We start from the raw sequence: 26,226 nt of genomic DNA on the forward strand, positions 1-26,226 counted from the left end.
GGAGCAAATGTGTGTTTTTCTTATTATGAATATGGTTGTGGGAGGATGTGATGCCTGGAACCACAGCAGTCATCTTGGGACCAAGAGGAGACAAGCCTGAAGGAAACAGATGATAATGGAAGAGTAGAAGGAAGGAAAGAGCCTTGTTCTCTGATGACATTTTGAACCACTAGTTAGACCTCTGAACGTCCATGCTTCTGTGACTTGTTAGGTTAGGTAATTAAACGCCTTTCTTGATTAATCTTTGTTGAGTGTTCTAGCACAAGTTTCCGTCAAAAGCATCATAACTGATAAATATATTCATCCTCCCATCTATCACTATGAGTGTGTGGAGCAGGGTGGTGGGGGGAAAGGAGAACTGGGTTAGGAATCTAAGTACTAATTCTAGCTCTTCTACCACCTCTGTGGTGAGTCAGAGATTGGCAGGAGGTAGCTTAGAGGGTCATGCTAGACCCCTGTTTTGATAGAATTGGAGTGAATTCAAGAAGCAGACACCAGGGCACAAGGTCATTCACAGTGTGCTGGGTAGAGAAGGTACAGCATTACCTTCTTGAAAGTGTTCAGGGAGCTACTCTGACCCCATGCCCACCTAGAAGATGACGTTTGAGTCCTAGGCCACCTCTAAAAGTCCTTCTCACAGTGGAGCAGAGATCTGAATAAGCTGTGTGGCTGGCTCTTCTTGGCTCAGGGACTGGCCAGGATGAGCCTGCAGTTGGCAGGGTTCAGAACCCACATAGGACATGGAGGAAGTCTGAAAAGGCTTAGCTGGGGTGTGGTCTGAGACCATTGGCTAAATTCTGATCTTCACTTTTTGAATTTTTCATGCTGTCCCTGCCTTCCATCAGGCTGGCTATGAAAAAGTTGTCTATGCCATACTTTGTCTGCTCAGGTTCAAATTACCTTTTGAGGAAACATCCCTGTCTAGAGCAGGAGCTCTCCCTTCGATGGCAGGACTCTTAAAATCCCGTCTGCCAAATGGAGAGCATCTTTTGGAGTCACAGAACATTAGAACTGAGGGTGCTGAGCCCCAAATAGAAATAGATGATTTTCTTTCTTTTTTTTTTAATTGAAGTATAGTTGATTTACAATGTTCCAGGTGTCCAGCAAAGTGATTTAGTTTTATATATATATATATATATATATATATAAAGAGAGAGAGAGAGAGACAGGGAGAGAGAGAGAGAGAGAGAGAGAGACAGAGACAGAGACAGAGAGAGAGAGAGAGAGAGAGAGAGAGAGATTCTTTTCCAGATTCTTTCCTATTATAGATTATTACAAGATACTAAGTACAGTTCCTTCTGCTATACAGTAGGTCCTTGTTGTTTCTCTATTTTATATTTAGTAGTGTGTATCTGTTAATCCCAAATTACTAATTTATCCCTCCCCAGCTCTTTCCTCTTTGGTAACCATGTTTGTTTTCTATGTCTGTGAACTGTTTTATAAATAAGTTCATTTGTATCTTTTCTTTTAGGTTCCACATACAATGATATCATATGATATTTGTCTTTCTCTGTCTGATTTACTTCACTTAGTATGATAATCTCTGAGTCCATCCATGTTACTACAAATGGCATTATTTCATTCTTTTTTATGACTGAGTAGTATTGCATTGTGTGTGTGTATATATATATATATATATATATATATACTCCACATCTTCTTTATCCGTTCATCTGTCGATAGACATTTAAGTTGCTTCCATGTCTTGGCTATTATAAATAGTGCTGCTATGAACATTGGAGTGCATGTATCTTTTCAAGTTAGAGTTTTTGTCTTTTCTGGAAATGTGCCCAAGAGTGGGATTGCTGGATCATATGGTAACTCTATTTTTAGTGTTTAAAGGAACCTCCATACTTTTCTCCATAGTGGCTGCACCAATTTACATTCCCCCCAACAGTGTAGGAGGGTTTCTTTTTTTCCACACTCTCTCCAGCATTTATTATTTGTAGACTTTTGGTGATGGCCATTCTGACCATTGTGAAGTGATACCTCATTGTGGTTTTAATTTGCATTTCTCTGATAATTAGCGATGTTGAGCATCTCTTCACGTGCCTGTTGACTGAATAGATAATTTTCTAAGGCTACCAGCTGGTTAGTGGAAAAGCCTGCCTTCAGGCAACATGCTGGATGCCCAGTTTAGTGCAACCCATGTGACACTAAATAATACACAGATCCATTTCAAGGGTGCCCAGAACAGTTGAAAAAAGGACATGGAGAAGTGTGTTCAAGAAAGCTGGAGCTGAGGGCAGACAGATTTATGTAAGTTTCTTACCCCTCAGGCTTTTATTATCTTCCAAGACTTGAGCTCAATCCATTGGGAGAAAGATGATATCAGAGCTTGTGGGTTCTCAGACGTGTGCATGCAAGGCCCTCAGATTTTGATGGGTGCATCTCTTTTAGGATTAATTTTTACAAGATGACAGTGGGTCCAATTTGCTGTGGCACAGATGAATAATTTACCTCTGGTATTTTTCTGAAAATTAGACATCACTCATTGGTGTTCCATCAAAAGCAGTGCTGGTCTTGCCATTAATTCTGGTGATGATTTTCGTTTTCAGGAGCTACGGGATAGGTAGCTGATGGGATCTTTTCCCCTGTTGGAGTGGTTTATAGACGGAAATAATTCAAGAAGCGCTGTCATTCTTTGTGCTTTGTAGGTCACTCAAATGAAAATTTAAGGACCAATGAAGCAATCCATATTTTTCAGGGAAAGCACAGCCCCTCGTGTTAAGAAGTCCTCAGGGGGATAGGTTGAACTCTGAGTGACTAGAATAACAACTCCAGTGTGCTTTGAATACGGATGGCACGCATCTGCCTGTGTGGAATGAAGACACACCTCCACACAGTCGTGTGTCTTATGACTGTGTAGCCCTGCCCGCAAACTCGCACCTACGCCTGCAAAGACACCCAGAACTGGGACATGGTGTGGTGCAGAGAAAAGTCCATGGACCTTAGAGTTAAGTAAACCTGGACACCAATCCCAGATCACCAGCTGATTGTCTAGAGCTAATCTCTTTCTTTCTCTGGGCCTCAGTTTCCCCATATGAAAAATGGGGATAATTATATCAATCCTTCCAGGTTTTAGTAAAGATTAAATGAGATCACTTACGAAAAAGATGTATAATATATAGCAGGGCTTCAATAAATGCCAATCTCTTTTCTTTTTTTCTTTTCCCTCACAATCTGCCAGCTGCTTGGGGAGATTTGATTCCATTCCCTGGAATTTCTGCAGGTCAGAAACTTCACAGCCATGTCGTAAAGACTCAGTATGGCTGCTGGAGAAGATGCAGGGAGCAAGGGGCTTTGCTTGGCTTTTCCCACCCCTTTACGCAGACGCATCTGCTTCTCAGCAAAAAGCAATCACATCGCATTGCTCTTCTCCCCAAAGGGAACCTGACCTCTGAGACCTTTCTAGGTATAGGGTATCAGGGTGATAATAGTAACAGCTTCCGTCTCTTGTGTTTTTACTATGTGCCAGGCATCGCGTTAAGTGCTTCATGTGCTTGCTTTCCACAGGCCTCTCTCTGGTGTGGGAACGGGCAGCCTCAGTACAAGGAGACCCAGGCCTGGAGAAGTGAGGCTGCTTATTCAGTTACGCAGCTAAGAAGAACTGGAGTCAGGATGTAAGCCCCAAACAAAACTTTCCCTCTTAATCAAGCAGTCCCAGTAAAATGTATGTCATCCATATTTTCATTGATGTAGCATGTATTGTATTATATTTACTGTCAGTATTGCACTGGCATTGATAATGTGCATTTAAAGATTTCAGACCTTAGCATAACTCAGGTGGGTATTAGATAATGTTTGTCCCTCTCTCTCTCACTTGTTAAGAGTTATGTTTATAAACTGTAGATAAATGCCTCTCAAAGTGTGGACCCAGCTTCACCAGGGTCTAAATGGAAATTCTCAGGCTCCACCCAAGTCCTGCTGAATCAGACTGGGAAATAGGCGCAGGGATCTGTGTTTTAACAGGTCTTCAGGTGATTTGGAAGTGCCAGAAGCACTGGTATGGATATTTCTTTGAGTCTCTAGGCATACAGCTGTACAGGAAAATGGAGACTTTAAACCCATCTTCCCCTGATTGGCCCAATCAGCTGTGAGAGGTTCCTGCGTTGTGCTGAAGACCTTGCAATGTTCCTGTTTTCTGAGGACCTAGGGCAGACCTGTTATTTTGCTAAAAGCTGATAAATGAAGAATGAACCATTCGCTTCTTCTTTGACCAAGACTCTCTTCATACCCTTTTCATCCAGTGACAATAGCAGCAAGCATGGCCACGCTCTGAAAGATTTAAATACCCAATTAATCAATGGAATATTCCATTAGTGGGATAATCATTTGCCGTTGCCCTGATCTATAGTTACATCTCAGCTGGGCCTCACAAATTGATTCCTGATGAAGTTCTAATTGACTGGACCATCTGATAAAGGGCCAGTTGCAGTTTATTGAAATAGCCGGTGAGCAGTCCCTGGGGCCGGGGCCTTCCTTAGGAGAAGGCCAGGGGTGGGAAGAGGGGCAGAGGAACGTTATTTATGCCCAGTTCTCACTACACCCTCTCTCCAGTACAATGTTTATGAGTCCCCGGTGAGGGATGAGCGCTCAGAGCTGGAGGACAGGGACGAGACAGCCGCTCTGAGCCCATCCCCTGCTCTGGGTGGCAGGTGGCCAGAAAGGGATTTGCACAAGAACCCTCGGGGCAATGGTTTTCAAACACGAGTGTGCTTAACACTCAGAGAACTTAGAATGTAGAGTCCAAGTCCTAGTCCCAGACATTCAGACTTTCTGGGACTGGGGCAGGACCTAGGAATCTGCATTTTGATCAGTTGCCCATTGATTCTGATACTGGTGGTCTCCAGACCTCCCTTTGAGAAATGCTGTCTTAGGAGCTGGTGGCTTAGAAGTGGCTGTGTCTCCAGGGCTCTGCCTCCCCGGGGGGGATTTGAGTTTCTTAGGCTTTGTGTGTGGGGACAGATGTGTATTTGTCCTGTCAAAGGCTCAGCCTCTTTGGTGCCTAGCACCCCTTATTTTTTTCACTTGTTTTGAGTGATTTCTTTTCATCCCAAATAATCTTCATTTATTTTGCTAATGGATTTGCCATCACATTTTGATTACTCAAAGAAGTATGTAATTAAAACAGTACAGCATCCTCTTTGTTTCATTCACTCATTCACTAGCTTATTCTCAGACATCTTTTTAATGATGATTACGTGGCAGGCATTGAGGATATTTAAACTCCCTAAGGATAGGGATTTCTTTAAAATTGTTTTTTCTTTTTTTTTGGTGGGGGGAGGTAATTAGGCTTATTTATTTAATGAAGATACTGGGGACTGAACCCAGGACCTTGTGCTTGCTAGGCATGTGCTCTACCACGGAGCTACACCCTCCCCTCCACCCCGAGGATATCTTTAAAAAAAAAAAAAAAAAAAACCAGGCAAATACATTGTTCCCAGTTGCAAGGAGCTTGTACTCCTTTGGAGAGACAGGCAGGGAAATGAAATGTAGCGTTTGAGGGAGGTACAGGACCCCACTGCAGGTAATCTATTAGTAGGTTTTGTTGCAGGAAAAAAATATGATACCCATTAGGTTTCTTTGAAATTTGAAAATAACCCCCAGATCTCTGTATCTGTCTTTGAGAATTCCCTCAGCCCAGAAGGTCCCAGGTGAAATGAAGGCCCTGTCAGCTAAAGATGCCTCTGGGTGATCTATGTGTGTGTATGGAGATGGCTGTTTTCGGCTCTTCTGGGGATGGGAGGGCCTGTAGACACTGGGGGTAGATTTAGATACAAATGATCCAAAGTTCTGTGTATCTAAAAAGGAGCTTGGATTTGTTCCCATTATGAAGGGAAAATCACTGACAAATTTCATGCTGTGGAGAGCTGGCATCAGATTTCAGATTTCTCCCATTTTTCCATTCCTTCTTTGCCGTCTCTCCTCCTGCTCATCTTTCTCTCCCCAGTCTTTCTTGTATCTTAACACTGTTTTGTATATACGCAGCTTTAATTTGTGTTTAGATATAAATGTTCAATGTTCTTTTCTGTGAAAATACATTCTGTTGTTTTGGATGATGTGGGACAGAGTTTAGAGCTTCAGAATGTCTTAATCTGGCCCTGGGGCTATTGAATGTTTTAATTCCTTTAGACACAGCCCTGCCCCAAAGTGCCACAGGAGCATTTTGGTAGATGGAACCTTTAGTGTGGTTTAACATTCTGGTTGCATTTCCTTTGTCATGATGTTCAGCTTCTGACAGAAACCGCCAACTAGGTCAGAGAATGTTCCCGGCCATGTCTTCACTCATCTATCGTTTATTAAGTGGCTTCTCTGTGTGAGGCACCATGGGTGATGTGACTGTCATCAGGATGTGGTCTTGGCCTTCAGAGGTCCCTAGTCTAGGATAGAGGCCCCCAGGTAGGTGTGAGTCCCATTGGTGGGCACTAGGGATAATGAGGTGGGATATGAACGAGCGTTGCAGAACTGAATCACACGGTGGGAAAGGGTGTTCCCTTTTGAATTCTTTTATAATCTTTATGATTATTTTAAGGTGAAAGTCTCAGTGTGGCATCAGTGTACTTTTAACACCTCCCCAAAACTTGCTAATCTCCCTTTCAAACAGAGAGAAAAATAGCAAGTCTCAGACCCAGAGCCTGAAACAGGCTACAGATTCCAGCTGAACTTAAATAAATGTGTTAGATTTTTATTGTATTTCTCTTCTGTTTATGGCAAGTGTGGTGCCTAATTTTATGTGTCAACTTGACTGGGCCACCGAGTGCCCAGACATAATGGTCAAACATTCTGAATGTTTCTGGATGAGAGTAACACCCTGCCATGGGTGGGCCCCATCCAATCAGTTGAAGGCCTGAATAGAACAAAAAGGCTGACTCTCCCTCAAGAGGGAATTTCCTTCTGCTTGACTGCCTTGAGCTAGGGCATTAGTTTTTTTCTGGCTTTGAACTTGAACTGAAACATCAGCTCTTCCGGGGTCTCAAGTCTGCGGACCTTTGGACTGTACCTAATCATCAGCAATCCTTGTCAACTGCAGATCCTGGGTCTTGTCAGCTTCTACAATTGTGTGAGCCAATTTCTTACAATAAATCTCTCTCTTTCTCTCCCTCCATCCCCCCCCCCCATATATATATATACACACACACACACACACACACACACACTACTGGTTCTGCTTCTCTGGAGAACCCTGACTAATACAGCAAGTAATACTAGTATTGCATTTAAGAAGCTATGTAGAGTGTCCTTATTCAATATATTTATTTAAATAAAAAAGAAGTCCATTTAAGGAAAGATATTAAGTAAATGATAATGGAGGTCACACACAGATTTAGCAAAAATGTTGAAAAGGGTTTGGGAGATGTAAAGGTTAGGCAAGGATGCAAAGAGCCTCAGACCCAAGCAAGGATGAGAAAGGGTCAAGAGAAGAGGCTGAAGTGCTGACCACTTGTCCCACCCTCTGGGGAGAGGGAGGGAGGCAGGGATGGCCAGCGGGGAGGCTGGGCAGGGAGGCTGGCTGCTGGCTGCATTGAGAGCGTTGGACAGGGGAGTGGCTGGTGTCACAGTACAATAACTGCTGTCATAGTCTCAAATCTCAGTAGCTTACCCAGTCAAAGGTCATTTCTTGTTCACTCACAGTGGCTCTTGTAAAGGACACTTGGGGAGGAGGAGATGATTTTGTTTGAGCCCTTATTCGAGGGCCAGACTTTGCTCAACATGGGCTCCACAGAGCAGCACTGACCATGGAGCTTTCTGTGATGATGAACATGTTCTGCATCTGCACTTTGATGATCAAGTACTTGGCATGTGGTCAGTGCAACTGAAGAACCGAATATTTAATTTTCTCTCATTTTAAGGAATTAAAATTTAAATAACTGCATGTGGCTCACTGCACCATATCGGACAGTGCAGGCTGGAGCTTCATCCCCATTTACAACCATCCAGGGAGAGGGAGGGAGAGATTGCACAAGAAGTTTTATGGGCTGGGCTTGAAGGTGAAGTACAGAAGTTCATCACTTTCTCCCACGTTCCGCTTGTCAGAATGCAGTCATCTGGCTGCACTACATTCCCCAGAATGAAGTCTGAGTATTTGCCAGGACAAAGGGGAATAGGTTTGGTGAGGATCTACCCAGTCTCTGCCACTACAAATTTGGCAGAAGATGGTAACTGATAACAAGCAGTCTGAGGGTAGGCACTGGGCAGTGACATAGTTAGGGGACATCAGACAGGCTCTGCTGATGGCAGAGTTATAGTCTGAAGTTCAGGGATAGGACTCTAGTCTCTGGCTTGACAGAAGCCAGACCATGGAAGAAGTAGAAAGCTGAGAGTATAGATATATCTGAGACCTTAAAAAAGGATAGGTCTCAAGGTCAAGGTAAAACCCGGCCAGAGCAGACGCAAGGATCAGAGTAGGTCCTCCGGCAGGCTGACCCGTCACTGAGTCACTGCCTATAGAAAGGCTGCCATAGGCTCCTTATGTTTCCTTCCCTTTTGTTGTAGCTCTGAGGTGTAGAGGGGCTGAGAGCGCAGGAGGGGCCCAGGGGTTCTAGCAGTGGGAAGATGCATGGTGGGGGGTACTGCGGGGAGTCAGGCTGGTTATCTTAGAGTGAACGAAGGAGGGGAAAATCTACAGTTTATTCAACAAGCATATGGAAGACATCTCAAGGGGCAGGCAGAGAACAGGAGCTTTCGATGCACTCATTTCCACAATGAAACATTTTGATGCACCGAGAAGTCAAACTTTTATACTCTCAGGCTATCTTCCACTGTTACAAACCAGGCATCTTCACGTCATCCCCTGGTCAACCCTCCCCCCTAAGGTGAGTATCAGGGATGGATTGGGAATTAGGATAAGCTGAGACTCAGAGATTTTAAACCCGGACATGGCTGAGCTGAATCAGTTGCATTGCAAAGACTGCATCTGGTTGGCCATGTGAAAATGTCTTGCTTTTCCCAGGTACTAAGTGTGGGCAGTTTTGTGGAGGAGGTGACACCTGAGCTGGGCTTTGAAGGTGAAGCGGAAATTGACAGGTAGAGATGGAGAGGAGGACACTCTAAGCTGACTATTTGACTCAGCAAACTCATAAGGAGGAGGAGTATGGGTGTGTGAGTGAGAGATGGGGAGTAGGCCAGTTGGCCAGAGGGTGTGTGGGTGCTATAAATGATCCAGTTGAGAGATTTGCTAGGTTAGGAAAGGTCTTGGATGCCTTTAGATGAAGGCATTGCCTTTATTCTGGGGGCCATGGAGGGCTATTGAGGGGTTTTGAACAAGGCACTGGCATAACAAACCTGGGCTGGGCCGGGGGAGAGATAAATGGTGTGGAATGTGATAGGAGGTTATTGCAATGATCTAGAGAGAGGCCTGGATCAGTGTGATGGCATAGACAATGGAGAGGACTCTGTGTGTGTGTGTGGGGGGGGGGGGGGGGGAATGGGAAGAGGGGTGGGTCACTCAAGAACCTAATGCAGGATTTGCTTTAACAACTCAACAGGTATAACTTTATGTCCATTCTGCGCTTGCTTGGCCATACCTGGCTCTTGGGATTTGTGGATGGGTCAAGAGAGTGGAGGTTTTTCACACACTGCCATCCTTTTCTGTAAGAAAAACTCAAGGAATGTGCTGCTTGCTTAGGGCAAAGGTGGATCCCATTCATTTCTTGTAAAACAGTCACCTCAACCTGAGAGAGAAAGGCTGCTACTGGGATGAAAGTTCCGTGATTCTATGTGTTGGGGATTAAGAAAACGCAAGGCTGGATGGAAAGTGCTTCTCAGCTTGGGTCCCCATGGGAGCCCCACCCAGGAGATGAGAAGGCAGGTGGATGGAGAGGCTGGGGGCCAGCGGTGGAAATGAAGCAGCATCACTGAGCCTCATGAAAGCACAGTGGTGAGCAGGTTAAATCCTCCTGGCTGCCTTGATGCCTGAAATGGAAGCGAAACATGATAGAATTGAGTGTTTTCCGTCATATTACATGACCGCCGGTGCAGGAGGCTATGCTTTCAAAAGAAGGAATTTGGTGGTTAAATTTGAATCTATGACATTAACCTGATTCTTTTTACCAAGGGCAGCTGGGGGCTCGGGGAAAGAAATTTCCTTTGCCACCCAAGACTTTCAGTGTGGAAACCCAATGTAGCTTCAGCAGGAATAACCGGCGTCCCATATAGGACTAAGAAGGCAACAATTTCCTCATTGTGTGTGTTTCTGTAATGGCTTGGAGAAGCCCATATTCTCACCCTAGATAAGTGCCCAATTAGAGAGATTTCAAAGAGGGGAAAGTCTTCAAGGTACTTGGTTTTCGGGGCTTTTTTGATTCTATTTTTCTTTCTTTCTTTCTTTTCTTTTCTTTTCTTTTCTTTTCTTTCTTTTCTTTTCTTTTCTTTTCTTTTCTTTTCTTTTCTTTTCTTTTCTTTTCTTTTCTTTTCTTTTCTTTTCTTTTCTTTCTTTCCTTTCTTTCTTTCTTTCTTTTTTTCCTCATTGTGGTTTTAATCCCAAATGGAACTGGCAAGAAAAGGCAGTGTGTTATCCAGGCAAAGTTTATCTCCTGCTCATTACAGTGCAGGGAGAAGCTGGCGGAGCCTCCAGCGGTTCCTCTCCTTCTCCAGCATGAGTGGGTTATAAATGTGCGGGTTGGGCTTAGAGAAGTCCTGGCCCGATGATCAGGAGCTCACGTCACTCTACCTCCAGCTTTAGTACTACACTCCCCACCTCCCAACCCACCGTGATAAGCCCAGACCTCAGGGCAAGTTCCTACACACCTCCGAGTGCCTCTTTCTAGGCCTTCTTTGGCCCTCTGCTCCCATTTCTCAAGCACTGACCAGTCAGGAGTGTGTGAATCATCATTGTCCACAAACGTTTCCCTGGAATCTGAGCTCTGCCCGGTGACTTTGAGAAATTTGCTTAGCTTTTCCAAGCTTCAGTCTCCTCATCTGTAAAATGGGGGTCTTCAATAAGAATCCAGTTCCCAGGGCTGCTCTGAAGACCAAATTGGTCCCTGAGGGCAGGCAGTGACCTTAGGAGATGGGGTTTGGCGAGGCTGGAACCTCCTGCTGAGTGACTTTGATGGGATGGGTGCGCAGACACAGCCTGAGTTTGGCCCTTGGCTGGAGCACCTGTGAGCTGGGAGACTGGGAACAAGCTATCTCAGCTGCAGGAACTTAATTTGCTTCCTCTAAATGATGAGAGTAATAATAGTACCTAAGGCATAGGAGGTGGGAGGACTGAATGAAACAGTTGATGCGCGAGAACAAGGGGAGTTAACACAGGGTGCTTAGCACGTGCGAGATGCGCTTCTGAGCACTTCCCATACGTGGCCAGTCGGCCAGGAAGACATCTGACACGTATTATGTACCTATGGCCCACCTGGCACCAGGTCGCCACTGGGACCCAATGGGAACACAGAGATGTGGTCCCTGCCCTCCCTGTGACAGTTCAGGCGAGGAGACAGGGTGACCACACACAAACCAGCGGTTGTGCTTCAGTGGGGAATGCAGATGCCATGAGGATGCAGGAAAGGGAACTCTTTGTCTCTGAGACACGCTCAGCCCAGAAGAGAGGTTAGGATGGAGTCTTTCTGGGAGCAGCTGCCCTCCACCTAAAGGGCCTGGGGTCCTGAGCAGGGGGAGCTGGCCAGCAGGGGTGAAATGAGGCTGCTCTTTGAATGGGGTCTGAACTGAGAGGCAGGAGCATCAGAAATGCCAAAGTCTGACCCCCGGGAGTACATGTTGGAGGCTTCAGTTTTCTTGGCCCAAGGGCCCTTGTAAGAAGATGCTAGTTTCCCAAGCCCTGCCAGTCCTAGGGAAGAGCAGGTGCAAGGGAACACCCAGCCCCCACCCATGGCTGGAGCGCTGCCCCTCTCCCATTAGCCCTGGGCAGGCGTTTTGTAGTAGGCATCTCTTCCCATTAAGTTTCCCTCTCAGACCTGCATTCCTCACCAGCTCAGCATATGGATGGAATCCACAGGAGGCGGAGGGAGTGGGGAGGGGTGTCCAGCCCCAAGCATGTCACAGATGCCCACGGAGAGCTAGGGAGGATTAGAGCGAATCATTAATTGTCATTAATATGCTGGAGCTTGACAGCCCTGGGTTTATTTTTACACCAAAGCACAGACGTGCCTTGCACATGTCCCTGGGTTCCAGGCTCCGGGAGAGAAGGGAAAACTGGTTGCACTTTTCTGCCAGGCTCTCTGGAATTGGACAGCCTGCTTTCAGCTGGGCGCCCTGGTCTGGCAGAAACCATGGCTTCCAAGGGGCCTGCGCTCCCTCCTTTGTTGGCTGTCTCCCCTCCCGAGGGAGACCTCCTTCCAAAGCAGGACCTAGATCTCCCTAGCTCATAGGCTTGTCTGCCAGGGTCCTAGGGAGGGGGAAGGGAGCAGTTCAGAGAGAAGATGAAGAACATCACAGGGAGTAGCATTCAAAGGGTTAAACTGCCACCAAGAAGTTCATTGTATCAGAAAGAAAGTACTGCACAGCAAGACTTGTAGAGATCCTAATGTTTAGAGATGCTAGTGTCTTTACCAGCAAATGGAATTTTGACTTGCCTTTCCTTTCAAATAGCTATTGAAAACCCAGGTTTGACTCCAAAATTGATCTGGAAGCTGATAGCTCTGGTCCCACGAGCTGGTGGTGGCATTGTGGAGACACTCCGTGAGCCCACATTGTCCTGCAGGGGCTAGAGGCCCCCCAAGGGGTCAGTGTGGGGCCCCAGGAAGCCGTGAGGTGCAGTGTTGAGCCTTTACTGTGCCAGCACCGAGTGAGACCTGGGAGTTAGTCACTCTCAGCAAAGTGAGTCTGTCTATGAAGTGTTCTATCAACAGAGCAGTGGGGGCTACTTTTCCAAGTGTTAGGGGACCTGCCACCACTCCTTTTTTGATCCTGCCAGGTTTCCTTTCAGCGCTGTTGTCCTTTCCCCTTTTTCAGCGTTTGGGAGAATTTCAGCAGTTTCTTGTGTTAGTGTCCTATAGCCACTGTAACACATCATCTCAACTGTTGTCCTACAGCTCTGTGGGTTAGAAGTCCAACTTGGGTCTCCCTGGGCTGAAATCCAGGTGCCAGCAGGGCTGCATTCCTTTCTGGAAGCTCTAGGGGTGAGTCTGTTCTCTTACCTTTTCCAGCTCCTAGAGCTGCTGCATTCCTTGGCTTGTGGCTCCTTCCTCCATCTCCAAAGTCAGCAACATTACATCTCTGTGCTTTCTTCCACAGTCACATCTCCCCGGACTCTCCTCTTTCCCATTTAAGGGCCCGTGTGATGACACTTGGCCCACCCAGATAATCCAGCATTGTCTCCCTATTTTAGGGTCAGCTGATTAGCAACCTTAATTCCATCTGCAATCTTAATTCCCATTGCCATGTAACTTAATATAGTCACAGGTTCTGGGGATTAGGATGTAGATATCTCTGGGGGACTGTTATTTGCCTGCCACAGTGGTGGATTGATAACCATCATTTGGCAGTGTTGCTAGCCCCTCCTCTGTGCACCTGTGTCTGTGTGGATGCAGAGTTGGGGCAGAGACTGGAAGAGCACACTCATGACCTAGAGAGGGAGTCTTGTACTCAGCAGGGGGTGAGATCTGCTGCCCTCTGAGGGCCCTCCAGCTCCAAGGGCTATGATTTTATGACCCTTTGTTGTGGATTGAATTGTGGATTGAATGGTATCTCCCCCAGATTCCTATGTTGAAGCCCTAACCCTCAGTGTGATGGCATTTGAAGATGGGGCCTTTAAGGAGGTAGTTAAGATTAAATGAGGTCATAAGGGTGGGGCCCTAATCCAACAGGACTGGTTTTCTTATCAGAAGAGGAAGAGACACCAGGGATGTTCATGCACTGAATAAAGGGTTATGTGAAGACACAGAGAGAAGGTGGCCATCTGCAAGACAGGGAGAGAGGTCTCAGGAGAAACCAAACCTGCTGACACCTCACTCTTGGACTTCTAGCCTCCAGAGCTGTGAGAAATAAATTTCTGCTACTTAAGTCATCCAGGCTGTGGTACTTTGTTACGGTAGCCCTAGCAACCAAGACATCCTGACCGGAACAGCATTCATCTTAGTCAACATCACCATCCCACCTGGCTCAGCGCCCGTGGAGAAAGTTTACGCACACAACCCGATGGCTCCACTGACCCTCTTCCTCCCTTCAGTCTGTATTCTTGCATCTTCCTTCATCCAAAGGGGATTCTTTGGAACAAACATCACTTTCTCTGCCTTCATTCTTGCGGATTACTTTTCTGGATTCTGGAAGATTTATTGTGACTTGCTTGAGGATAGCTTTGGTGAAACCAAGAACTACACGTATCTAGAAGTCTCCTGGACTTGACTTATAGTGGGAAGAGTCAAGAGACCATTGTGAAGGTTACCTAAAACACTTACAACATGAATTCACTTTGGATCTCGCTTTTCTTACCCTGAAGCAAAGAGGCAAGATTGGATCAGGGATGGCAAAGATCAGGGATGAGCAGTTCTAATGAATGCTGAGTGGCTGCGTGGGATTACTAGGAAAGAATCCTGTGTCCAATTAGCCACGTCTGCTAAGGGGTTCTGGAGGAGAGAAAGGTAGCCATCAGGACTGCCATTCCAGAATCAAGTGAGTTTTAAGGTCTCTTCTAGCAGCAAGTTTCTAGGTCCCTTACTGATCAGAGGGGCAGGCCTAGGCTGCAACTATCCCCTGATATTGTGCTTGGAGTCATGTCCCCATCCTGCTGCCTTGGACCACCCAGGCACTTGCACTGCTGCTGCTCTTTCATTGGCTCCCTTTCCTTGCTGGCAAGGGTGCCCTAAGTCCTAAGGATGCCCGCTGCAAGGGTCCCTCTCACTGCTAATTAAGGTATTTCTTCTGAGCACTATCGTTGAGCAGATCACATTGCCCTTCACCCCACAGCCCCAGGTTTCTACTGGAATACAAATCTGATTTCACTAAGATGTGTTCTGTTGCCCAGTGGAAGATCAGCATTTGGGCTAGAACACTGCTGGAACCCCTTTGAAGTTCATCTTCACCACAAATCCAGGCAGGGAATGTGAGGGTTGGATTTTTTTCTTTCTTTCTTTTTTTTTTTAAAGCAAAGAGTGATGCGTCTAAGTGTATGTGTGTTTTTTCCTAAAGAAAGCATTTCAAATGCTCATTAGGCAAAAATATCTATTTTACATACACTGTAATCGTTCCACCTAAGATGAAATATGTTATTTTTCTTAAGTAAAGCTACAGGCAGTTTATTAGCAGAGCTAATTAACCCACAATCAGCAACTGGCTCACCTCTAATCGCAACCTGCTTGCATTCTTCGCAGAAAATGTGGTGGTGCTACAGCACTTATATTTATAAATACGTGCAATGCAATATGAACTGTATTTATGCGGACAGCATCCATTTTTTTAGCCACAAAATCTGACCTACCTAAAACAGATGGCGGGAGAACTGGTCTGCAGGTCTAGGGCCAGAGGCTGAGGCCCTTCATCTCTTTAGCAAGAGTCCTTCTTTTTTTGAACCTTTCAGCCTGTTAGGTGCCTTTTCCTCCTAACAGGTCTTCCTGGGTGAAGGGCTGTCTTCTGCATTGTGTGTTGCAAGCAGACTGTCTCCTTGTGGATGGGTGTCAGCCTCTTCCACACCTCCCTCAGTTCCTGTTGGAGGGGGTGAATGGAGGCATCCTGGCTGGAGAGATTGTTGGAGGATAGTAGACAAGTCTGCCGGGGCTTGAGCAAAAGCCCAGCCTGAAGGAATTCTTCCAAGCGTCCAAGGAACACGGCAGGCCAAGCAGAAGTGTCCCATCAGTGGCACACAGAAGATTAAAGTTTGATGGTTTATCTGCCAAAGACCCAGGAATGCTCATGTCGTGACTTGACAACTATCCTTTTATAGGATTTCAAGATGTTGAATGGGAGTGAAGAACTGAAGGGAGTAAGGAACCACTTGACAGGTGCTGGGCTGGTGCCCGGCTCTACGGTAAAGACCGCCTTAAATTCCAGGTGCACCTCTTAGGTATCTACTGCCTGTGGCCAGCTGAACGGAGAAAGGCGTTGAGGAGAGGGACAGCCAGTTCCCAGCAGGCTCCCCTGCATAGATCAGAGGGAAGAGAGAGAGCCGAGTGTGGACTCACAACCTCTAAAAACACAATGACCCAATGCGCATGGCTCGATTAATGCTCTATGCCTGGACCAATCAGATGTCCGTCTCTTTCTGGGGTTGGGATGGGTGGTTGTGAGGCAAGTGGGAATGAAAATGCTGTGGGAGAATAAACCGTTCATAGATTATTACTTATTGGAAGAAAAAAGGGAAGGAAGAAAGGGAGAAAAGAAAGAAGGCTGGGAGGGAAGGAGAGGGGAAAGAAAGAAGAAAGCGATGTTCAGAATCTACATGTCAGGCAATATGTCAGATACATTCACTATTTCACTTACTTCCTCAACCCTTTGTGTAGAACATATTACCTTCATTTTATGGAAGTGGAATTAAGATAGAAGAATCTAAAAAAAAAAAAAAAAACAAAAAACCAAAAACCTGAAAACCAAAAAACCAACCAACCAAACAAACAAAAACAGGAAAATTAGCATCTGGCCCTGGGTCCATCCAGGTCTCTTTCTACTTTCTTATTTTTCAAGTGTCCACTTAGGTGGGACATAACTGTGTGTTGGATAATGAACCCACAAGGTTCTTAATGCACTTCTAACCCAGACTCCTGTTTTTCACATCAATGGGGCAAAACTTACCCATCAGTTCAGTCTGAGGAGCATCGAAGTTCTCTTGGAATTTCTAGTTACATCAAACCTAGCCCTTTGATGAGGCCCAGGTGACTTCACCTGAGTTAAAAGGGAATGGCAGTCATTGCATTCTTCTTCTACTAGACGAGTATAGGCATACACTGTCAGTTTGGCTTTAACTCACTGGCTAAACCAAGGGGTGTGCCCTGTAGGGACAGGAGATAGGGTATGGGGGTTTCTCTAGCCTTGGGCAGTGGAGGGAGACTTCGGTAGAAAGGAGTGGGAACATTCTGTAGAATGTATCAGGGTTTCCCATTGTCCCCACTGTGGGTCAGGATCCGGCAAGTGGGAGAACTAGCTTTCTGGGGTAGTGTCCATCCCCCTTCCCTGGACTTTTATTTTCAAGGCTGGGACTGGAAGCAGCTGGGATCCAGAGGCGAAGGAGGGGCAGTGCATGGAGCCAGAGCGCGAGTCTCAGAAAGCTGTCCAAGGGGGTGCCAAGTTAGGGCTGGCGAAGCGTCTACAGAGTGCGGGGGGCCTGAGACAAAGCGTAGAATCCGTGCTGCAGCAGTAACGTGGAACCCAGAGTGACCAGAGCAGGAAGCCGTGACTCAGAATGGGTGACCTGGAAGAGTTTCACAGGCAGGACCCCGCCTCCTCTGGCGGAGTTTATGTGTGAGGGTGTCCTTGGGTACACCCAGGTCACTTTTTTTGGTGGGAGTCTTAGGAACAAAAGCTCAATTCTTTTTAAGGCCGCATGAATTCACTCTGATGAGGCTTTATTTCCTGAGACTGGGGCAAGGCGTCACAAACTCACCCTGATGATAACCTTCTTTAAATCACCATCCTCCAAACTTAGGAGGTTGGTTGGGAATGAGAGGAGAGAGAAGAAAGGTAGTCCTAGGACTACCTTCCTCTTTTTGGGGTGGGGTGGGGTGCGGTGTGTGAGGCTATCACCTGATTGCTTAGTACTTATCAGAAAAGGATTTTAAGAGGGAGGTTTACCAGACGTATGAGGAACCAGCAGTTCCATGACAGACATATTAATTTGAATCTGTTTGGATTTTAGGGTGCTGGACCTATACTTAGAAAAACAGTTTCCCTTCTCTGAACTTGACCTTCCCTTGGTGTGAAAGAAAGCAGGTGGGTTGGCCATCTCAGTAAGGACTGAAGCACTGCAGTCGGTAAGTATGTCCACAAAAGATCTCAAAAGCTGTGTTGCGTGGCCGAACCTTAAAAACATGTTCAGTGAAATAAACCAGTCACAAAGGGACAAACACCAAATGGTTCCACCCTAAAATAGTCAGATTCATAGAGACAGAAAGTTGAACGGTGGCTGCCAGGGCCTGGGGCGTTATTGTTTAATGGGCAAAGATTTTCAGTTGGAGAAGATGAAAGAGATTCCAGAGATGGATGGTGGTGACAGCTGCACACCAGCGTGGGTGCGCTTCATGCCACTAAACTATAAAGTTAAAAAGCGATAAAATGGTAAATTTTATGTTGTGTATATTTTACCACACACAAAAGAAGCTGTATTGTGTACAGTGGGGTCACAAGATCAAGAAACCCAATTTGCAGAGCTGAGACATGTTAGTAAACAGACGCCTAAGTCATCCTCTCCTAGACAAGGCTAATCATGGCCTAAAAGCAACTTTCAGGTCACTGATTCTTAAATTTGAAAAATAGTAGTGAAATCCTTTTCTCTAAAAAGACACAAGAAAACTTTTGTACAGTCCCGTTACATTAAACAAGTCCCGGAGAGATCACAGCTTAGTGGTGTGATGAGCTACGCGCAAGTCACAGGTGCACAGAGCCTGTGGGAGCAGCATTTTGTGTTACCACCTAGTGTTCTAGGGCAGTGAGTGTACCAGGAGAGAGGCGCTACTGCCTTGGGTTGCTGGGCCCCAAACACTCAGAGCCCCACGTTGGAGGAGGACGTACACGAGCTTTGTGCCTGTATCCCTGGTGTACAGCCTGGGCTTCCATCAAGTGTGTCTCTCCAGCAACAAGGGGTGAGACCAGGATGCAGCGAAACCTCCCTCCTGGCCTAGTCTGCTGGCCCCTTCGGCCTTCTGTAGGGTGCTCTGTGGAATCAGCCCCAGAAATACTCTCAGGAAACTTTCATCTGGCCAGTGGCCTCTTTGCTTCCCTAATAAGGGACTTGGTTGGCTTCAGCCAGAGGTGACAACCTGTTTGATCCTCTTTAATTGCACTTGGAATATCTGGATGAATCAAGACCCTTTGGGTTGCTAGTGACAGAAACCAAACCCCACGTGGCTTAAACCTGAATAAGATGTATTGACTTTATAACTGAAATGTCAGTTACCACCAGGGGTTCAAGCAATGCCATGAGCGCGCGCTCTCTCCTCTCACTGCACGATTTCTTTTCCACTCATCTGTTTCTCTCTCAGTCAGGCCCTCTCCACCTGGTGGGCCCTTGGTAGTGATAGGCTTATGTCATGCTTTTGGCAAGTTTGTTTTTCTCAGCAGGATTGATTCTCCAGCCCATCCATGAACTATTGTCAAGGCCAGAGGGTTGGAATACTCTGATTGGCCAGGCCTGGGCCTCTTGCCCACCTCTGAAGCCAGAGGGTGGGGCCAGCATCCACCCCCTCCCACCCGCTGCCCCAGTCAAGGGCTGAACATGGTGTGTGTGGGGGGGGGGGGGGAGTTGGGCCCCAAAGGAGAAGTTAGCACCAGAACAGGGAGTGGAATCGGACCAGGTGGTGACAACAGACACACCTGCCCAAGCCCATTCATGACATGTGGGAGGTGGGCAGGAGAAGCTGCTCTGGGTGTGGGATTTCTCTGTCCTCATGTCCACCCCCTTCTCCGGCACCGCCCAACCACAGGCAGTGTTTCCCTTGGTTTCAGTGCCTCATTTTGGCTTTTCTTATTGGCTCCTGCTCTCTCTCTCTAGCCCGGGGGTCGGTGACCCTGTTTCAGATCGTCTAGTCTGGCCCGTAGCCGACCTCCCTCCGGATCAAGCTTCCAGTGCTTGCCCTCTGCATCCGGGGCTGCCCCAGCCCAGGCCACCTGATGGGAGAGCGCAGTCCAGCTGCAGGCCGCTGGGGACGATGCCCTAGTTTGGGGGAACTCGTCCTTTGGAGACATCAGCCTCACCTCCCTTGCCCTGCCAAGACTCAGAGCCTTAAACTCTTCTTCCCCTCCCAAGCTGTTGTCCCCATTTGTCAGGTCCCTGTTGTGATGTGCAGCATTTGTGGTCGGGTGGTGTTGGTTTGTTATTTTCACTCTGCTCTGTGCACTGACACTTCCCAGAGGTGCGGGCACATTTTGAAATAATGATCTCCCCGTGGTTGGGAGAGCCTGTCCCCTCCACAGGGGTTGGAGCAGCTCTGGTCTGGGGGAGGGGCTGGGGGTTCACTTGGGCCCTATTGCGGGAGGAGCTGGGGAGAAGAGCGCATTCTCTGGAGATGCAGAGAGCCAGACTGGAAGGTGGAGGGGAGGGGGAAACGGAACGACACAGGTCTAGGTGCTGTGTCGCAGAGATGCCGGTCTCTGGCGACAGCACTCGCTACCCCTCAGGTGAGCTTAGGGCCACTGAGCACACCAGGCGCTGAGGACACCTGGCCATGATGTCTGAACTTACCCGCTGCTCCCCAATAGCAAGGCTGATTTACCTTGGAGGGTCTGGGTTGGGGAGGGTGGGGGCAGGAGCCCGAGTCCCAGGTCATGAATGCTCACAGTCTCACCTTGCCAGTCTCAAGGGGCAGGGGATCATTCTGCTACTCAGAGGCTGGTGGCATCTGCTCTGTCAGACCCAGTCCTTGCTGCAGCAGCTTCCTGACCCCGGGGGGAGCTGTGTCCTGTGCCCTTACCAGAGGTATTTCTGTGGCTGCCGGTGAAGGACCTTCCCCATGGTGGGCGGTGTGTCTGCCATCCTGGACAGAGGAGGCCTTGGGGCTCTCTGAAGATGTCCCCCAATCTTCTTGCCTTCTGCCAGTTCACCACTAGGCCATCCTCCTCTGGCTGGTTCTGGCCCTCACAGTTCCCTCCACTTATCACTCAGTGGTGTCTTGTGTAACATGCTGCAAACCCCAAGTTTACGACAAGGCTTCCTGGATTATAATGAAAGATAGTATAGTGCCAGGATGAGGATGGACGTGAGCTCTGGAGCGAGATGGACCTGAAAGCAAGTCCTGGCTCCGCCCCTCACAACTGTGCGACCTGCTGGGAGTTCCTCAGCGTCTGCAAGCCTTAGCTTCTTCAGTGGCAAAGAATGATGACAGAACTCTCTTCCTTTGAGGGCTGTTGCAAAGATTAAATAAAGCAAACATTTACTCCCTCAACAAGCGTTTGCTGAGTGCCTAGTCCACATCAGGCACTGTTTCAGCTCTTTGCTGCACTGAAAAAGGAATGTTTCTAGTGGATGTAACCTGTGTACTGCCTGTGAACAACCTTGCAGGGCGGCAGATCCTTGATGCCACAAAGTGGGGCACCGTGATCCTACCGCACCGCGGGCCAGTGCTGTTGGAAGGGTTTCTATTGTTGTGAAAGCTGTTGGAGAACCTGATGCATCCCTGCCCAGAGGCTAGATGGGACAAGCCTGGCCACCAGGTGTGGGACAGAGTCTGCAGCCCCCTCACTCCAGTGTGCAGACAGAGGGCTGCTTTCCCAGAACTCCCTGAGCCCATGTCACACAAGACTCTGGGGTCTTGTTCTTCCAACCAAAGCCAAGTGAGGATGGCAGTGTTAATCCATCAGCTTGTGGCTGGGCAGTCTTCCCCTCTCTAAGGAAGAGGCTAAGGTTGACTCCTGTATCTCGATGCTTTGGGTGCAGCACTCGTGTGCATGCACACGCGCACGCGCACACACACACACACACACACACTATTTCCCACACTTGGACCCACACTTCCCCAGTATGGACCTCTGTGGATGTAGCACTGACCATGACCTCACAGCCAAGCTCAGCCAAGCTCAGCCAAGCACGGCCAGCTCAGGTGCTCCCTGGGGGAGGGTGGGGAGAGGGCAGTGGATGGGAGGGGCCACCACGTTCAGAGAGAAGGAGAACCCAGTTGACTAGTGATTGAAGATTCCTTTTGGGTTCAAAGCAATGGAGCAGGGCCTGGAAGGCTGCTACCTTCTTGGGGCCCCTACAGGTGGCAGGTGATGCCCTGTTTCAGGCTCACACCTCCTCCTTGCCTTGATCATCCCCATCTCTAAGGCCTTAATTTGGAGGCAGACTCTCTGGACCTGCCCTCCCCTGCCTTCCTCCCAGGAAGGGAGCTGAGATGCTAAAGGATGTAGGATGAATGGAGGATGTGAGTTGCCAGTGAGGCAGTCTGGCAGGGAGGACACTGCCCTCCTAGGAGCAGGATTTTTCTGTTCTTTTCTCATGCCTGCCTAGGAGGCAAGGGGCAGCCCTCTGACCCAGGAGCACTGGGCTCCTCCCACAGAGATCAGGCCTTTCCCCTGCGCTGGCTTGTCTCCCTGCCATGGTCAGAAATTCAATTTGCAAAGATTTTCCCTGGTCTGGGCTATGGCTCCTTTGCCTTGTCTCTCTGGCTACTGCTGAAACCAGCCCCTCCCTTCCCTGTCTCCTTTCAGATTTCTTGGATGAAATTGATTCTCTTTAAGCTTCTCACCTCGATGCAGCTCAGAGCAGCGAGGCCAGTGAACATTTTCTTTAGCAAACTGTCTTCCTCATCTGATGAGCAGTGTCTATTAAACCCCCAGGTCTGGTGTGTGTGGGTGTGCACACACGCGTGTGTGTGATGATGTGTATGACGACTGGGAAGGAACCGAAGGAGAGGGCACAGTTCTCTCAGCAGAGGTGAGTGTGATGCCCCCAAAGACAGCGCTTTTCCTCCAGGACTGGCCGCGGCAGGATGTAGCAGCAGGCTCCCCTGGGGTCATCTGCGTGGGCTGCCCTTTCCCCCTGGAAACTGATGGAGGCTTGCAAAGGAAATTTCCATACTCAGAAGACCAGGAAAAGATATTTCTCGGCAAAACTCAGGCTTGAAATGTAAAATTCCTCTCAGCTTCTTCTCTCTCTTCCTTCCTCACAGGTTGTTGATGACGTATTTCTAACATTCATGCCATTGTTGTCTTTTTAGTTCCCTTGGCCACGAGTTCTTACCAGAACTGCAGGACCCCACATGCAGCTTGTGGCATCAGGCTCCCGTTAGGACCCCTTTCCTCTTCTCTTCCATCCTCCAGTCCTCCAACCACGCGGGGTTTCCGGAACCTGCCGCGCTCTTGCTCACCAGCACCTTTATTCACTCCGCCCTCTCACCTCCCCTGTCCTTCTGCGTATCTGATCCCTCTCTCCATTCAAGATGCTGGTAGAAGCTGTGCCCTCTTCATGAAGTCTCTGTGGACCGCCGTCTCCATTGAGGTCTCTGCTAGTAATTTGCCTCGAGTCTGCCACCTGGGCAGCATGCGCTGTTTCTGTGCGTTACCACTTACTTACTGTGTGATGCAGAGCTAGTTTAGTTTTTCTGTTGTTAAGTTTTCTGGGCCTCAGCTTTCTCATTTGGAAAATGGAAATAAGAGTACCTACCTCATAGAATTACTGTAAGAAATCCATGAAATAACATATATGGGATTGTAGAGCAGGGCCTTGTATGTAGAAGGGGCTCCTTTCCCCTCATGGATATGTAGCATTTCTCCAGTGGGATTGTAAGCTCGAGAGGGCAGCCACTGGATCCTGTTTTATCTTGGGGTTCCCAGTGCCTAGCACAAAACTTACCACAGAGTACGGGCTAGTGACTGAATGTGTCCACCCCAAATTATATGTTGAAATCCCAGCCCCCAATGTGATGGAATTAGGAGGTGAGGCCTTTGGGAAGAGGTTAGGTCATGAGGGTGGAGCCCTCACGAATGGGATTAGTGCCCTTATGAAAGAGACCCTTGAGAGCTCCCTCGCCCCTTCTGCCGTGTGAGGACACAGTGAGGAAATGGTTATCTCTGAACCAGAAGTGGGTCCTCACCAGGCACTGGATGTTGGACTTCCCAGCCTCCAGAATGACGAGAAATGAGTGTTTGTTGTCTGAGTTATCCAGTCTATGGTAATTTATTTTAGCAGCCTGAACTCAGATGGTAAGTGTTCAATAAAGGTGATTTTCAGTCTTTGATCTAGTTCCTGCCCACCTTTCTGGGATTTTCTCTCATTAGTTCCTCTTTCCTTCACACCAACCATCCTGAACTATCTACTTCCTTCTAGATCAGATTTCTCAGCTTCTCAACATTGGCACTATTGACATTTTGGGCCAGAAAATTCTTTGTTTGGGGATGAGGACTGTCTAGTGCATTGAAAGATGTTCAGCATCCCCGGCCTCTGCCCACTGGATGCCAGTGACACTTCAAAGTGATGACGGTCAAAAATGTCTCCAGACATTGCCAGGTGTCCCCTCAAGGGCAAAATCAGCCCCAGCTGAGAATCATTGCTCTGGAGCTTTGTTTTCTCCCATGTTTTTATGCAACACATGCAGTTGCCTCTGCTTAGCACTCATTTCCCTCATTTACCTACCAAACTCCTAATCACCTTTTGAAACCCAGGCCAGATGTAAGCTCCCGGGAGAAGATCTCTGATCCTCACTCTGATCTCCACAGAGGCCCTTCTGCCCTTCTTCTAAATCTAACCTCTCCCCCATGCCATCCCTCATCATCCCCTCCTGCAGGTGCCTGTTTTCGCATCACTCTCTTATCCATTGTAATTTGGCCTCTTCAAAGCAGAATCTGTGATTTTTTTCCCACTGTTTTATCTTCAGCACATAATATAGGGTCTGGAATACCGTAGGTGGTCAAAACAAATTGAGTGAGTGAACAGAAGAATTAATGAATGGCAGGGTGGATTGATGGAGGGGTGGATGGGTGAGTTGATAGATAAACTTGTACATAAGTGAATAGTTGCATGGAAAGGTGACTCTGCAGTCTCTTTCCACTGCCCTCTCCTGTGTCCCCTGAGAGCCAAGCGGTGCTTTCCTGGGGAGGAAGAACTACTCTGGTTAGGGTGAGTGCTTCTCCAGAGTTAAGAGTCTGGAACTCCTTCCTTCCCGTGGGTTACCATGGAGCAGGGGGCTGAGGTCTCATCCTGCTCACCTCCAGAACACCCCTCTGGTCCCCTGAGTCACTCAGGATGCAGTTGCTCTTTCCTCCTAAGCTAAATGAGGTCTAGCAAATGGGTAGGGACATGGGACCTACTGAACCTATCAGAGCCTCAATTTCCTCATCTGTAAAATGGCGACAGGGATATTTCCCAGGGTTGTCTCAAGGATAGAGACCAGAGCACAGTGTCTGGCATATGGAAGCCACTCAGCAAATGTTAGTTCCCTTTGCTTTTCCAAGAGGCTGGGGCCTGGGAGCCATGAGCTGTCAGGCTGACCCTCTCATTCTGGATTCAAAGGGGAAGGAAGCTTCTGGGCCAAGGCTGAGCACCAAGAGGCAGAGAAGTGAAGAGTGAAATTCTGGAAAAGTCAACAGCAAAGAACACTTCCCAGCATCAGGGAGCCAGAGCCAGAACCTGGTGCTGGACCCACTGGTGACCGTCTGCCTGCCCAGCCAGGCTGCAGTCCAGGAGCGAAGGTGTTAATCTGCCTGAGTCAGCAATGCAGGACTCAGATCCAGTCGCCAGGCTCAGTGCTCCCAAGAACCAGGCGAGGAGGAGGAGGCTTCCTAAATTAGAAGCAGAGTGCAAAGCTGGGGTCACACCTCGGAGCAAGGGTCAAGTGAGGGGAGGCTTCAGTCTGCACATGGGCGGCTCAGACAGGCTGGTGGGAAGCGGCCGCCTTTGCCTCTGTTTACAGAAAGCAGACAGGAGGCCTGCGACCCGAAGGCCACAAAGGACTCAGCCAAGGGACCTCACCCCCACAGTCTCTTGGGGCGTGGAGCAGAGGCCCATTTAGCTTCTTGCAGAGCCAGAGAGGAGAGGGGTGAAGGAGGGGAGCCAGGGAGGGGCTGGGCTGGGGGACAGGCGATTAGGCTGCCTGAGCTGCCAGCAGCTGGGATGCTGGTCCTCCCGCTCCGGGCGGAGGGGGCCCTTCATTAGCTGCCGAGCTGCTGCCTGTCTCTGGCACCTTGGCACAGCCTCAGGAGGCGGGGATGGATGACCAGCCTCAGGTGGCATGGCTGCTGATTAATAAAACACAAGGACTGACTATTCCAGACATCCAAGGCTCCTCCGGCGCCTTTCCCTGAATGCTCGGTTCCTGCCCAGGTCAGGGAACTGGCTTGTGGCTGAAATCCAGTCACCTGCCCAAGTCAGTTCCCCCCAGGCCTTTGGCCAGAGCCTGAGTCACCTGGGAGGGCTCTGGACCCTGGTGAGTGGCGCAGAGATTTGAGAAAGGAAAGGGATCCCCCAGAGGGCCTGGTTCTAATTCCACGAAAAAAGATGTCTTATTGGTAGGATCTGTTTGAGAACTGAAGACAATTTTGATTTATAGCCTATATTTTTGAGGGCTATTCAGTTTTGTCTCTCTTGTGCACATATGCATACATTACTATTTGTTTTTGGCAATCAAGTTTAAAAGATATATATATATATATATATATATATATATATTTTTTAATTTTTAATGTTTTCTCCTTTAA

At 48.1% G+C, this 26,226-nt stretch overlaps 1 long non-coding RNA gene across 1 annotated transcript in view; it reads left to right on the plus strand.

Moving 5' to 3' along the window:
• The window catches only part of LOC116660208, a 47,760-nt gene extending 26,165 nt beyond the window's left edge, over positions 1 to 21,595 (plus strand). Inside the window, exons 3-5 of the long non-coding RNA XR_004315614.1 lie at positions 3,517 to 3,623; positions 17,741 to 17,855; positions 19,592 to 21,595. This is a non-coding gene — a long non-coding RNA (uncharacterized LOC116660208). The remainder of the gene's footprint in view (positions 1 to 3,516; positions 3,624 to 17,740; positions 17,856 to 19,591) is intronic.
• Positions 21,596 to 26,226: the final 4,631 nt, after the last annotated feature.

The sequence above is a fragment of the Camelus ferus genome, chromosome 27 (assembly GCF_009834535.1).
Source record: "Camelus ferus isolate YT-003-E chromosome 27, BCGSAC_Cfer_1.0, whole genome shotgun sequence".
Taxonomy (NCBI): domain Eukaryota; kingdom Metazoa; phylum Chordata; class Mammalia; order Artiodactyla; family Camelidae; genus Camelus; species Camelus ferus.